The sequence below is a fragment of the Ailuropoda melanoleuca genome, chromosome 2 (genome assembly GCF_002007445.2).
Source record: "Ailuropoda melanoleuca isolate Jingjing chromosome 2, ASM200744v2, whole genome shotgun sequence".
Classification (NCBI taxonomy): domain Eukaryota; kingdom Metazoa; phylum Chordata; class Mammalia; order Carnivora; family Ursidae; genus Ailuropoda; species Ailuropoda melanoleuca.
The window spans coordinates 91,509,908-91,522,974 of NC_048219.1; positions in this window are offsets into that span (position 1 = coordinate 91,509,908).

A 13,067-nucleotide genomic window follows, 5' to 3' on the forward strand; every position below is an offset into this window, starting at 1 on the left:
GGGTCAACCAGGAAATTCAAGAAGAACTTAAACAATTCATGGAAACCAATAAGAACAAAAACACATCAGTCCAAACCTATGAGATACTACAAAGATGGTCCTAAGGGGGAAATACATAGCAATCCAAGCCTCATTCAGAAAAGTAGAAAAATCACAAATGCACAAGTTAACCTTACACCTAAAGGAGCTGAAGAAAGAACAGCAAATAAAACCTAAATCAAGCAGGAGAAGAGAAATAATACAGATTAGAGCAGAGATCAATGAAATAAAAACCAGAAATACAATAAAGCAGATTAACAAAACTAGAACCTGGTTCTTTGAAAAAAATTAATAAGATCAATAAACCACTGGCCTACTTATCCAAAAGAAAAGACAAAGCACCCAAATTAATAAAATCGTGAATGAATGGGGAAAAATCACAACTAACACCAAGGAAATAGAAACTATTATTAGAAGTTATTATCAGCAACTATATGCCAACAAATTAAGCAACATGGAAGAAATGGATGCCTTCCTGGAAAGCTATAAACTACCAACACTACTACAGGAAGAAATAGACAATCTGAATAGACCAATAACCAGTAACAAAATTGAAGTAGTAATCAAAAACTTCCCCAAAAACAAGAGTCCAGAGCCAGATGTCTTCCCAGGAGAATTCTACCAAACACTTGAAGAAGAAATAATACCTATTCTTCTGAATCTGATTCAAAAAATAGAGAAGGAAAACTTCCAAACTCATTCCCTGAGGCCAGCATTACCCTGATCCCAAAACCAGGCATAGACCCCATCAAAAAGAAGAATTACAGACAAATATCCCTGATGAACATGGATGCCAAAATACTCAACAAGATCATAGCCAATAGGATACAATAGTACATTAAAAGGATTAGCCATCACGACCAGCTGGGATTTATTCCTGGGATCCAAGGGTGGTTCAACATTCGCAAATCAATCAACATGATAGAGCACATTAATAAAAGAAAAGACAAGAACCATATTATCCTCTCAATTGATGCAGAAAATGCATTTGACAAAATACAGCATCTTTTCCTGATTAAAACTCTTCAGAGTGTAGGGATAGAGGGAATATTCCTCAATTTCATAAAAACCATCTATGAAAAGCACAGAGAATATCATTCTCAATGGAGAAAAGCTGAAAGTGTTTCCCTTGATCAGGAACATGTCAGGGATGCCCACTCTCACCACTATTGTTCAACATAGTACTAGAAGTCCTTGGAACAGCAATCAGACAACAAAAAGAAATAAAATGCATTCAAATTGGCAAAGAAGAAGTCAAACCCTCTCTCTTCACAGATGACATGATACTTTATGTGGAAAACCCAAGAGACTCCACCCCCAAATTACTAGAACTCATATAGCAATTCAGTAATGTGGCAGGATACAAAATCAATGCACAGAAATCAGTTGCTTTTCTATACACTAGCAATGTGAATGTAGAAAGAGAAATTAGGGAATTGATTCCATTTACAATAGCACCAAAAACCTTAAGATAACTAGGAATAAACCTAACCAAAGAGGTAAAGTATCTGTACTCTAAAAACTGCAGAACACTTAGGAAAGAAATTGAGGAAGATACAAAAAGATGGAAAAACATTCCATGCTCATGGATCAGAAGAATAAACATTGTTAATATGTCTATGCTGCCCAGAGAAATCCACACTTCCAATGCCATCCCTATTAAAACACCATTGGCATTTTTCAAAGAGTTGGAACATACAATCTTAAAATTTGTATGGAACCAGAAAAGACCCTGAATCACCAAGGGAATGTTGAAAAAGAAATACCTTCCCCCATTTGTAATAGAATTGTCTTAAATATTCCCTCTGTATACTTGAGAATTACATCAGATAGTATTGTAATTTTATTTCAACCATCAAATATAATTTAGAAACTGAAAAATAAAGAAAAGTCTATTATATTTACCAGTATTTTTGCTCTTCCAGTTGTCCTTTCTTCCTGATGTTTTTGAGTCCTTCCTCTATCATTTTATTTCCGTTTAGATAACTCGTTTTAGCCATTCTTTTAGAGTAAGTGTGCTGGTGATGGACTCTCTTAGTTTTTCTTTCATCTGAGAATGTTTTGATTTCCCTTTCATTCCTGAAGGTCATTTTCACTGGGTATAGAGTTTTGGATTAACAGTTCCTTTTTTTTCAGCATTTAAAAGATGCCATGCCATTTTCTTCTGGTCTTCATGGTTTCTTATGAGAAATACAGCATTGTTTTAATTGTTTTTCTCCTACAAACAAGGTGTCATTTCTCTCTTGCTGCTTTATAGATTTTTTCTTTGTCTTTAATTTTTAAGAGTTTGATTATAATGTATTGTGGCATGAATTTATTTGAGTTTAGGTTTATTAGGTTTCTACAAAGAAATGAAACCAATCTATAGATATATAAATATATATTAAATATATGGAACGAGAATTATTATAAGAGATTGTCTCATACAATTATGGGAGCTAAGAAGTCCCTCAGTCAGTCTGTCTTTTGCAAGCTGGAGGCCTAGGAAAACTGATGATATAGTCCCAGTCCAAGCCTGAAAGCCTGAGAACCAGGGGTGAAACTGATGGTGAAAGCCCCAGACCAGGGGCGTCTGGGTTGCTCAGTTGGTGAAGGGTCTGCCTTCACCTCAGGTCATGATCCCAGGGTCCTGGGATCAAGCCCCATGTCCACCTCCTTGCTCAGCAGGGAGTTTGCTTTTCCCTCTCCCTCTGTCCCTCCCCCCACTCATTCTCTTTCTCTCAGTCTCTCTCTCAAATAAACTAAAATCTTAAAAAAAAAAAGTCCCAGACCAAACCCGAAAGCCCAAAAGCCAAGAAAGCTGATATCTGAAGCAGAGGAAGGTCAATGTCCTCCTAGCTCAAGCAGAGAAAAAATCGTCCCTTCTTCCACCTGTTTCTTCTATTTTTTTTCCCTCAAAGAATTGGTTGATGCCCACATGTACTGGGGTGGGTGGTCTTCCTTACTCAGCCTAACAATTCAAATACTAATCTTTGCCAGAAATGTTCTCACAAACTCACCTAAAAATAATGTTTCAGCAACCCTTGGTCATCCCTTAGCCCAGTCAAATTGACACATAAAATTAAGCATCGCAGTCTTGTTTGACCTTTGCCCAACTTTTCAAAATCTCTATGCTTATGTCTTTTGCCAACTGTGGGGATTTTTCAGCTACTAATTTCTTCAAATACTTTTTAAGCCCTGCTATCTTTTTCTTTCTTTCTGAAACGCTGATGACACGTGTTAGATCATTTGTTCAAGTTGTTCATATTTTCACTTTTTTTCTATTGTTCAAGCCAACCACTTTCTACTGTTCTGTCTTTAAGTTTACTAATCCCTGCCTTTGTAGATTCTATTATTCTATTGAGTCCATCCTCTGAGGTTTTTATTTCACTTATTGTATTTTTCAATTCCAAAATATAATTTTGGTTCTGTTTCTTTGCTGAGACTTTCTTATTTTTTTTATTTGCTTCAAGCATGTTTGTAATTATTTGTCAAGAATTTTATAATGACTGCCTTAAAAATTATTGTCCAATAATTCCAACATTTTTGTCATCTCATCAATGGCATCTGTTGATTGTCTTTTCTCATTCAAGCTGAGATGTTTCTGATTCTTGGTATGAAGGGAGTTTTTAAATTGTGTCTTGCATATTTGGAAGTTTTGCTATGAGACTCTGGAAGTTATTAAATTTTGTTTAATAGGTCTCCTCTGCATTGCACCTGTGGTTAAGATAGGAATACTACCTCATTACCACCAGGTGGAGGTGGAAGTCCAGGTCCCCAGTTCCTGTACTAACACCCCAGGGTTGGGAGGACAAGAGGGGCATTTTGTAGCTACTGTGCAGAAGTTAAGGCTCCCATGTGGTCTCTGCTGGGGAAAGGGGACATAGTTTTTTTGTTTTTTGGTTTTTGTGTGCTGTTTCACTGGAATAGAGAGTTAATGTCTAAAGTTTTTTTTCTTGCTAGGTTGCTCATTTCTGGTCCTTTAGCTAGAACAGTAGGCTTTTCTTGGAGCTTTTTGTCTGTATCCATTGGTATTTCTGGGCTGCTAGTTTCTCTGGCACCCAGTCCCCACTCCAGGACATATGAGAAAAAAGATACCCAGGAACTCACTACCATGTTGCTTTTCAAGGACCCTATCAGTCTGCTTTCTCTCCACCTTCAGAAACTTTTGTTTGTTTTACACATAATATCCAGGGGGTTTAGCTATACTTACAAGAGGAATATGGAGAGGTGCATCTATTGTCTCAGAACCATATCACAGCCTTTGTTTTGAGAGGTTTTTGGATTAGTTAATTCACTGAAAGGCTTTTTCCAGGGGTGCTTGGTTGGCACAGTCGTTAAGCTTCTGCCTTCAGCTCAGGGTGTGATCCTGGCATTCCGGGATCAAGCCCCACATCGGGCTCCTCCACTGGGAGCCTGCTTCTTCCTCTCCCACTCCCCCTGCTTGTGTTTCCTCTCTTGCTGTCTCTCTCTCTCTCTCTGTTAAATAAATAAATAAATATTAAAAAAAAAAAAGAAAGGCTGTTTCCAATAATACCCTTCAGGTTTCAAGGCAGGTCTCTGGTAGCCTCACCTACAGTACTCACTCCAAGCAATCACATCTACACCCCGCTCCATGTTCTTACTTTTGGAACGAACTCTCTGGTCCTCAGACCCAGGCCTCCACCAGCCTCTTTGGCAGCTTCATCTGGGCATCCCAAAGGCAGCTCAAAATCATGTGAGCCTCAATCAGCAGACCTGATCAGAAACCTGGAGTCACTCCGTCTCTTCTGCCTCCTAAACATGAATCTTTCGAACCAGCACCTCCCTGATGCCCGCCAGTCCCTCCACAGCCTTCTCTCCCAAGATTACTTTACCCATCCCTGGAATCCATTCTCCACACTGCAGCCAGGGTGATCCACAAAACTGAACACCCACCTTTGCTCATCCCATACTCATCGCTGCTCCACAGGGCCCTTAGAGAAGGCCCAGCTTCCTGACACTGCAGTGAGAACAGAAGTGAAAGGAACAGAAAGAGCAGGTGCTGCTGCCATGCCTGGTCCTGCCTCAGAGTCTGTGTATGTGCTGTCCCTGTGCCAGGAGTGCTCTCTTCTGAAGCTGTATGGAGGCCTCCCCCAGGCCCCGGGCCTCTGTCAATGCCTTCTGACCTCTCTATCCTGCTCAGCTCATCCAAAATAACACCAGCAGCCTCATGACTGTCTCCCTTCCATGTTTTCTTTTCTTACAGCACCATCCCCACCTGCTGTATTTCACGTTTATTCATTTATTTGCTCCTGCCAATCTCACTCTACCAGAATACAGGCTTCATGGCTTCAGCGGCTGTACTGTTTTACTCATAACCCCATTCCCAGGGTCTTAATCAGGGACTGCCATGCAGGAAGTTCTTAATAACTGCTCCGAAGTGGATGGAAGAAGATGGAGAAGAGTAGATAAAGGGTGGGGGTAGGAGGCGTTAACAGAAGGTGGAGGAGGGGGACCTCCATATCACTGCCACCTGGCATATGTGGTAGCCATCCAAACCAGACTTGAGGGAGGATGCAGGAAACTGCACATGGGTTAATGAAACAACTAAGGCTCTTGATTCTGGCTGAGCACTGGAGTCTCCATGAGGGCTTGGAAAAAACACCAGTGTTAGGGCATCTGCAGCTCTGAAGCCCATTCATCTTGCCAAGTTCCTTGACGGGTGGCCAGGATTCATAACCTGGACCGAGGAAAGGAGAGGACAGGCTGAGAGGGAAAGAATGAGACTAGGGAGTTAAGGAGGTAAGGGCCAGACCTCCCACCCACAGGGCTGCTCTAGGGAACTAGGCAGTGTCTTCTGGTGTCTCCACCCTTTAGGCCCTTTCCCTCAACCCACAGGCTGGCAGATTCTGCTGCTCAGCCACTTCTCCATCTGGGAGGGAAGTAACTTAACCAGGGACTACTGAAATTGGGCCCACTTGCCCCAGTGTCAGCACCCCCAGGACCACCATCTGTGTCACGATTAATTTTACGTGTCAACGTGATGGAACTAAGGGATTCCCAGATGCTGCTAAAACATTACTTCTGTGACAGGGTTTCCAGAAAAGATTAGCATTTGAATTGGTGGTCTGAGCAGATGGTCTTCCCAGTGTGAGTGGACACCTTCCACTCTGTTAGGGCCTGAAGGAAACAAAAAGGTGAAGGGCAAACTTGTTTTCTCTCTGCTTGAGCTGAGACCTCCATCTTCTCCTGCCCTCAGACATCAGTGCTCCTGGTTCTCAGGTAGCTGGATGCAGACCAGGACTGAAACCATCAGCCCCCAGACTTGGACTGAATTATACCACCAGCTCTCCTGGCTCTCTAACTTACAGAGGGCAGATTGCAGGATATCTGTGTTCCATAACCACATGAGTCAATTCCTATAATTACTAAATAAATAAATACACACCCACATACACACACATATACATATACATCCTATTAGTTCTGTTTCTCTGGAGAACCTAATACAATCTGCAAAGGCCCTGGAGGAAGAAGGAAGCACTGTCCCCAGTGGACATTTGCCGAAAGCACTTAGGCAAGGCAGGCTAGTGTTAAGCTTGTAGGCATGTCCACTGGTGTTCAGAGCAGAAGCATCCCTCCCTGACCCTGCTGGCACCATATCCGTACTCTGCCCTGAGAAAAGGAAAAATGGGCTGGTTTCACTTGTTTTCATCAGTCTCATTAAAATAGAGACATTCACCCCCAGGAATGAGCCGGTTTGGGCACAGACAGAGGCTCAGGTGATAGCTGGGAAAAAGAGAACAGTGTGGGCCCCAGTAGTCCAGGAGAGCTCCCAGAGAGAGGAGACTTCAGCTGTAAGAGGGGACAGAAAGGGTACTTCAGGGGCGTCTGGGTGGCACGGCGGTTAAGCGTCTGCCTTCGGCTCAGGGCATGATCCCAGCGTTATGGGATCGAGCCCCACATCAGGCTCCTCTGCTGAGAGCCTGCTTCTTCCTCTCCCACTCCCCCTGCTTGTGTTCCCTCTCTCGCTGGCTATCTCTATCTCTGTTGAATAAAGAAATTTAAAAATCTTAAAAAAAAAAAAAGAAAGGGTACTTCAGGGGTGACTCCTTGCCTACACTGTGTTCTTAAATTGAAGCCAGGTTTGTGTCCTCAGGCAAGTTGTCCTTTCATTTTCTTCATGTGTGTGGATAAGAAAAGAGAAGGGGGTCCTCCTCTGTGGGTGAACACCCCACCCTTCCCACTGTCCAGCTCACTGCACACCCCTCTGTCTGAGGATGGGAGGGTGCTCCCCTCCCTCTTGGGGCCACTGCCCACAATGGATCCAACCTTGGACACTTTATCCAGCCCTGCACTTCTGAAAAGCAAGCAGGTTCTGCTGGTGGAAGGATACCCCGCCCCCCACCGGCCACGCTCTCATTTTCAGAGATTAATGGCCCACCTGTCAATGGTCATGATCCACTTTTTGCCTGCCACAATTTGGTCAGGTTGGTTTGATGATTTCTAAAAAGAGTAACTATTTGCACCTGGCTGGCTCAGTCAGAGGAGCATTTGACTCTTGATCCAGGATTATGAGTTTGAGCCCCACATTGGGTTTAGAGATTACTCAAAAATAAATACATGAGCTTTAAAAAAAATAGAAAGAATAAATATTGTTTAAGTAAAAAAGCTTTAACTTGAACCCTGCAGGTATATGACTGTCCCAGAATTCTTGTGCAGCAGAGAGAGCAATGATGAGCAGTCTTGAGGATATTCCTGTTCATTGGAATCCACGTGCCACTGATGGGCACTCCTTCTTTAAATGGGCCAGGACTGAAGACTCTAATTCTGATGATTGGCTCTGACCCCTTTCCCAAAGACCACCTAGAATTCTAGGAGGCTCGCCATCTGTTCTCAGCTTACTTCTTCTGGGGTAGACAATTCCTCCTAAAACAAAAACATGTCTTTTTAGAGGTAGTAATGTACCCAACTAAAAATAACATCCCAGCCCATTGGGATGATGCTGTCTTGATAGCCAGTAAGAAGTAGACAAAAGTCTCAGGGGTAGGCAACCTTCCTCAATTAAACAACAACAACAATAACAGTAAAACCTCCCTATGAAAAAGCCCTTTTTATCTTCTTCCTCTCTCTTCCTTTCTGGAACTCAGAGGCAAAACCTGGAGGAGCAGCAGCCATCTTTTTGTTTTGTTTTATTTTGTTTTTTATGTTCCGTTAGCCAACATATAGTAAGTACATCATTAGTTTTTGATGTAGTGTTCACTGATTCGTTAGTTGCATATAACAACCAGTGCTCATCAGATCACGTGCCCTCCTTAATGCCAATCACCCAGTTACCCCATCCCCCCACCCCCCTCCGTTCTGAAACCCTCAGCTTTTTCCTGGAGTGCAGGGTCTCTCATGGTTTTTCTCCCTTTCTGATTCCTTCCCATTCAGTTTTCACTCCCTTCCCCTGTGGTCCTCCATGCTATTCCTTATGTTCCGTATATGAGTAAAACCATATGATAATTGTCTTTCTCTGCTTGACTTTTTTCACTTAGCATAATCCCCTCCAGTTCCATCCATGTCCATGCAAATGGTGGGTAATCGTTCTTTCTGATGGCTGAGTAATATTCCATTGTATTCATGAACCACATCTTCTTTATTCATTCATCTGTTGAAGGGCGTCTTGGTTCCTTCCACAATTTGGCTACAGCAGCAGCCATCTTATGATCATGAGGCAATGTGCATGAGATCAGAGGCCACACAGATAGCAAAAGGAAAGGGAGGGCATTCCTCCCTAGTAGATGACAAGCCCTCACACAGTCACTCTCATTGCTCTCCTGAAACCTGTGTCTAAAGCAGGGTTCACCGGCATGATTCTCTTGACTTCCTGGTCCAATGGAGATGCTTAGGTCTCCTTTCTTCTGTGATGCTCTCTCCTTCCAGCATCCCTCAGGACCTTGTCTCCCTGAATTGTCCTTTAAGTCAAAATTCTTCAAAAGTGTCATGTCCTTTCCTGTAGAAACTTTGAACATGCTATTCCCTCTGCCTGGACTTTTCTTCACCCTTCTTCCTAAGTAGCAATGACTCATTCTTCAGATTATTTTAGAGAAGACTTTAAGATGCTCCTGATTAGGTCAGGCCCTCATTGTACACTCCTGTGATGTGTGCATATCTCCTCTGCAGGCCTCATTGTGCTCCCAGATGTCCGCTTAGTGTTCTTCCTAAGGGACCAAAGGCTCCTTGATGTGGGGCCTTGGCCTCTGTGATCCCTACTGTGCCCCAGCATCATGCATATTTCCTGGCACAGTAAGTGCTCAGAAACTTACTGTTGAATAAATGAACAACTGCACCATTACACACTGTGAAAATACTGTGAACAAAACAAACCACACAAACAGACCCTCTCCTCATGGGTCTAAAAGGCCTCAAGCCTGACAAGGCAACAAGGTGGAGGTGAAGAAAAACCTTCAGGCCAAGAGAGTGGAACAGCACATCCAAAGGCCCTGCAGGGAGGGGAGTTTTGTTGAAAAATAGCAGATGAATTGAGGGTGGTGTTGATGAGGTGGGCAGGGACAGCTGGTCGTTCATTCTGAAAACAGTGGAGAGAAGACCGAAGTATATTAAGCTGGAGTGGTGACCTAGGCAGGTTTGAGTTTTGGAAGCCTGTCTCTGCCCTCAGGATAAGACATGCTGGAGGAGGGAGGATGGATGTGTGCACTCTCAGATGCTGACTCTGCAGCCAGAAGGAGAGTGCACAGACCCTCAGCGTGCCACAATGCATCCTCACCTCTGTGGTCTGCTCTGTTCCATGAGTTTCACGTGTGTTAGGTCATTTAATCCCCAATAAACCTGGGATGAGGAAACTGAGGCACAGACTATTTAGAACCTGTTGAGGTCACAGGACTGGTCAGTGGTGGGGCCTGGATGGAACCACATCTTGGGGTGGCTGTGCCACCATGCAACCTCTACAGCCTGAGTGAAGGTGGGGTGGGATGAAGGAGAAGCACTAGACTCAGGAGCTTGAAGAGGGAAACCCATGAGATGAGGCTGTGGGTGGCAGAGGGAAGATTTTAGAAGACAATCTGAAGCAGATAAGCAACAATGTTAAGATTTGCTAAAACTGGATGACACATTTGCTGGCTTTCTATGCTTGAAACGGTGTGTGCGTGTGTGTGTGTGTGTGTGTGTGTGTGCATGTGTACAACATTTTGCTGCTCCCTGTCAGATTAAGTGACCTGGAGGTCACTGGGGGTCTTGGCAACAGCTGTTCCCATGTCTTGTGGGGGCCAGACACCAGATGAGGGTAGATGAAGGAATGTGTGAGATTTGAGAACAAGGAGACAGAATGTCTAGACTATTCTTTGGAGAAATTCAGCTATAAAGGGGAGGAGAGAAAGGTCAGTAGCTAGTGATGTGTGGAGTGGAGACTTTCTTTTAATTTTAAGAATTTAGACATTATAGACACATTCAAAGTCTCCTGCAGACCTCTCCTCAATCTCCACTCCTTCCTCCCTCACCAAAGTCTATTGGGAACTTACTCTTTATTATTGTCATGCATGTTTTGATGTTTTTACTACATACTTATTCATCCAGAAACATTTTAAAGTATCATTTTGATGGGTTTTCATCTGTATATAACTGGTATCACACTGCCTTAATCTCTCCAGAACATGCTCCTTTTCTCCACATGATGATTATAAGACTTGCTGAGGTGGGTAAGTACACATCTATTTTAACTTCTCTGCAAGATCCTACTGTATGCACTTGCCCCCATTTATCCCTCTGTTTATTGCTGGTGTGCAGGACCCTGCAGTAATGCTGTAAAGAACAGTCCTGTGCCATCTGGGGCCCTCATTGGTGTTTCTCCAGGGCAGAGACCTATGGGTGGGATGCCAGGGCTGCAGGCATCTATGCCCTTACAGGCTTCACCAGATAGTATGCGAACTTATACTGTGCCAGCAGTGTGAAGCCCCTCTGCCCCCATCCCCTTCCACACTTGCCAGTGGGGAGATCTGAGATGTCTGGATCACCACTTAAAGGGCTTCTGTTAAGAAATTAAATAGCGAGAAACAAGAAGTGTATGTTGGGTGGGAGATGAGAAGACAGAGGCTGGGGAAGGAGCTTCAGAGGAGACATGTGTCCCTGAAGAATGGTCTGTAGGTCAATGCAAGGATCCAGTTTCTCTTCCCACTTGGCATGGTGATCTGATCTTAGGCTTGCTCACTGTGCATGGAAACCTCCCTGACCCATCCCAGCTGACCCTCTCCTGCTCCCGCTACACTATGCCCATACCACTTACCACATCACACAATTGCTGGGTTGTGTCCGTTGGCTCATTGTCCCCACAGGACCCCAAGCTTCTTGAAGATGGGACTATGTTACTCATCTCCACAACCCCCAGAACTTTACAAGGGCCTGGCACATAGTTGGTGTTCTATAAATAATTTTAAATAGCTTTAAAGTGCACTGTTATAGCTTCCACCTGTGCATTTCTCCTAAATGAACTGAAAGAAGGGTGCTCTGGTTTCAGACACATGCACAATTTAAGGAGAAGGAGCCAAATGGAGCTAGGAAGAAAGGACCCCAGCAAAGCACTGAATGTCAGAGAAAGAAGTTTCACCTTGACAGTCTCCTAACCCTCCCCTGCCCTATGTTCTCTGACCCCTCAGCTACCTCAGAGAACTTCCTTCCCCCTCACTCCCTCCTAGTTGTGAAATAAATGAATACGCTTTAGCCTTTTCTACAAGAAACTGGTCTCAGGTCTCTTTCCCTTGTTAGAAAATTCTTATACTAATTTATGACTTCTAATTTTGTTCTATCTTGCTCAGACACAAGGAATGGTCCTCAGACCAGAAAAGGGAAAAAAAGAACCTCAAGCCAAGCAGGTATCAAACAAGCTCAAATGTCTAAACTATAAGTGTAGGTACCGGGGAAGTAGTATTTTTTCACAGCAAGAAGTTGAGGAGAGCCAGAACTAAAGTTGGGCTGATGACATAAAATTGATGAAATGAGGAAAGCAAGATTCCCCAGTTCCTATTATACTTATGTCTTGTCATTTCTGGAAAATGATCTCAGAAGTAAAGGGTTAGAAGGATAACCTAAATGAGTCAGGAGACCTAAGACAGTTGTGACCTGCCTCAGTCACCTTTTATAATAGGTAACCCATAGGACTGCCTGGGGGAGGTTTCTGACAAGTGTCTTCAGACCCCATTTTTTATGTTGTCCTCTTAGGCACTGAATCATCACTGGCTTGTATAAAGTCATGTGAAAGCTGCTTTCAAGAAATATGTGAGGAATGAAGTGGCACATGAGTCAGGGCTGGAGTTTAGGGTGTGCCAGGACTGAGGGGGGAGGGTAATAGCCATACATTAAAAAAAAGGTACTACTAGACTAGAACTTGGAACTCTGAAGGACAGATGATCTCAAAGTCAGCTGGACTGGTGCAGGGAATAATGAGACAACTCAGGACAGTCCCAGTGGTAGACCCCCTTTAACCAAGTCTCTCTACCACTGTGGGAGTGGACAACTGGAGGAGAACATCAAGAAAAGTTATGCTAGGAGTTGCTGGGGAGAAGCAGACACTGATAGAAAAACACAAGGAGCATTAATAAGGAGCACAAGGCAAGTAAATTGTCAAGAGCATGAACCAAAAGTGCTGGCTATGTCCATGAGCCTGTCAGGCTATCAAAAAGCTGGGGTGGGGCAGGGTTCCCTGAAGCCTTGAAGTGGCCAGTACAGCGAGCGGTTGAAGGAACCCAAGCTGCCTCTGGATCTGGCCTATACTAGAGGATGGATAAGTCAGTTAATCTCATCACGCCCACAGATGTAAAGAAGCCATAGGGAGGAAAGCATGCGATGAAGAACAGGATGAATAACCAAAATGACTGTGATATGCTGGAGAAATAGGTTAAATCCAATTAGGATAGCAGTAAACAAAGATAAATATGAGATGTCCCTGGGGTAAAATCCAACAGCTATAAGCAGCATGTTTGACACTTTGGGTCTTAACTCAAAGAGTCAGCAGAAATATTGACTCTGCAATGATTAGCACAAACTTTGGCTGCACAATAGTTAGTGCCTGGAACAACAGAGGTAGAATCTTG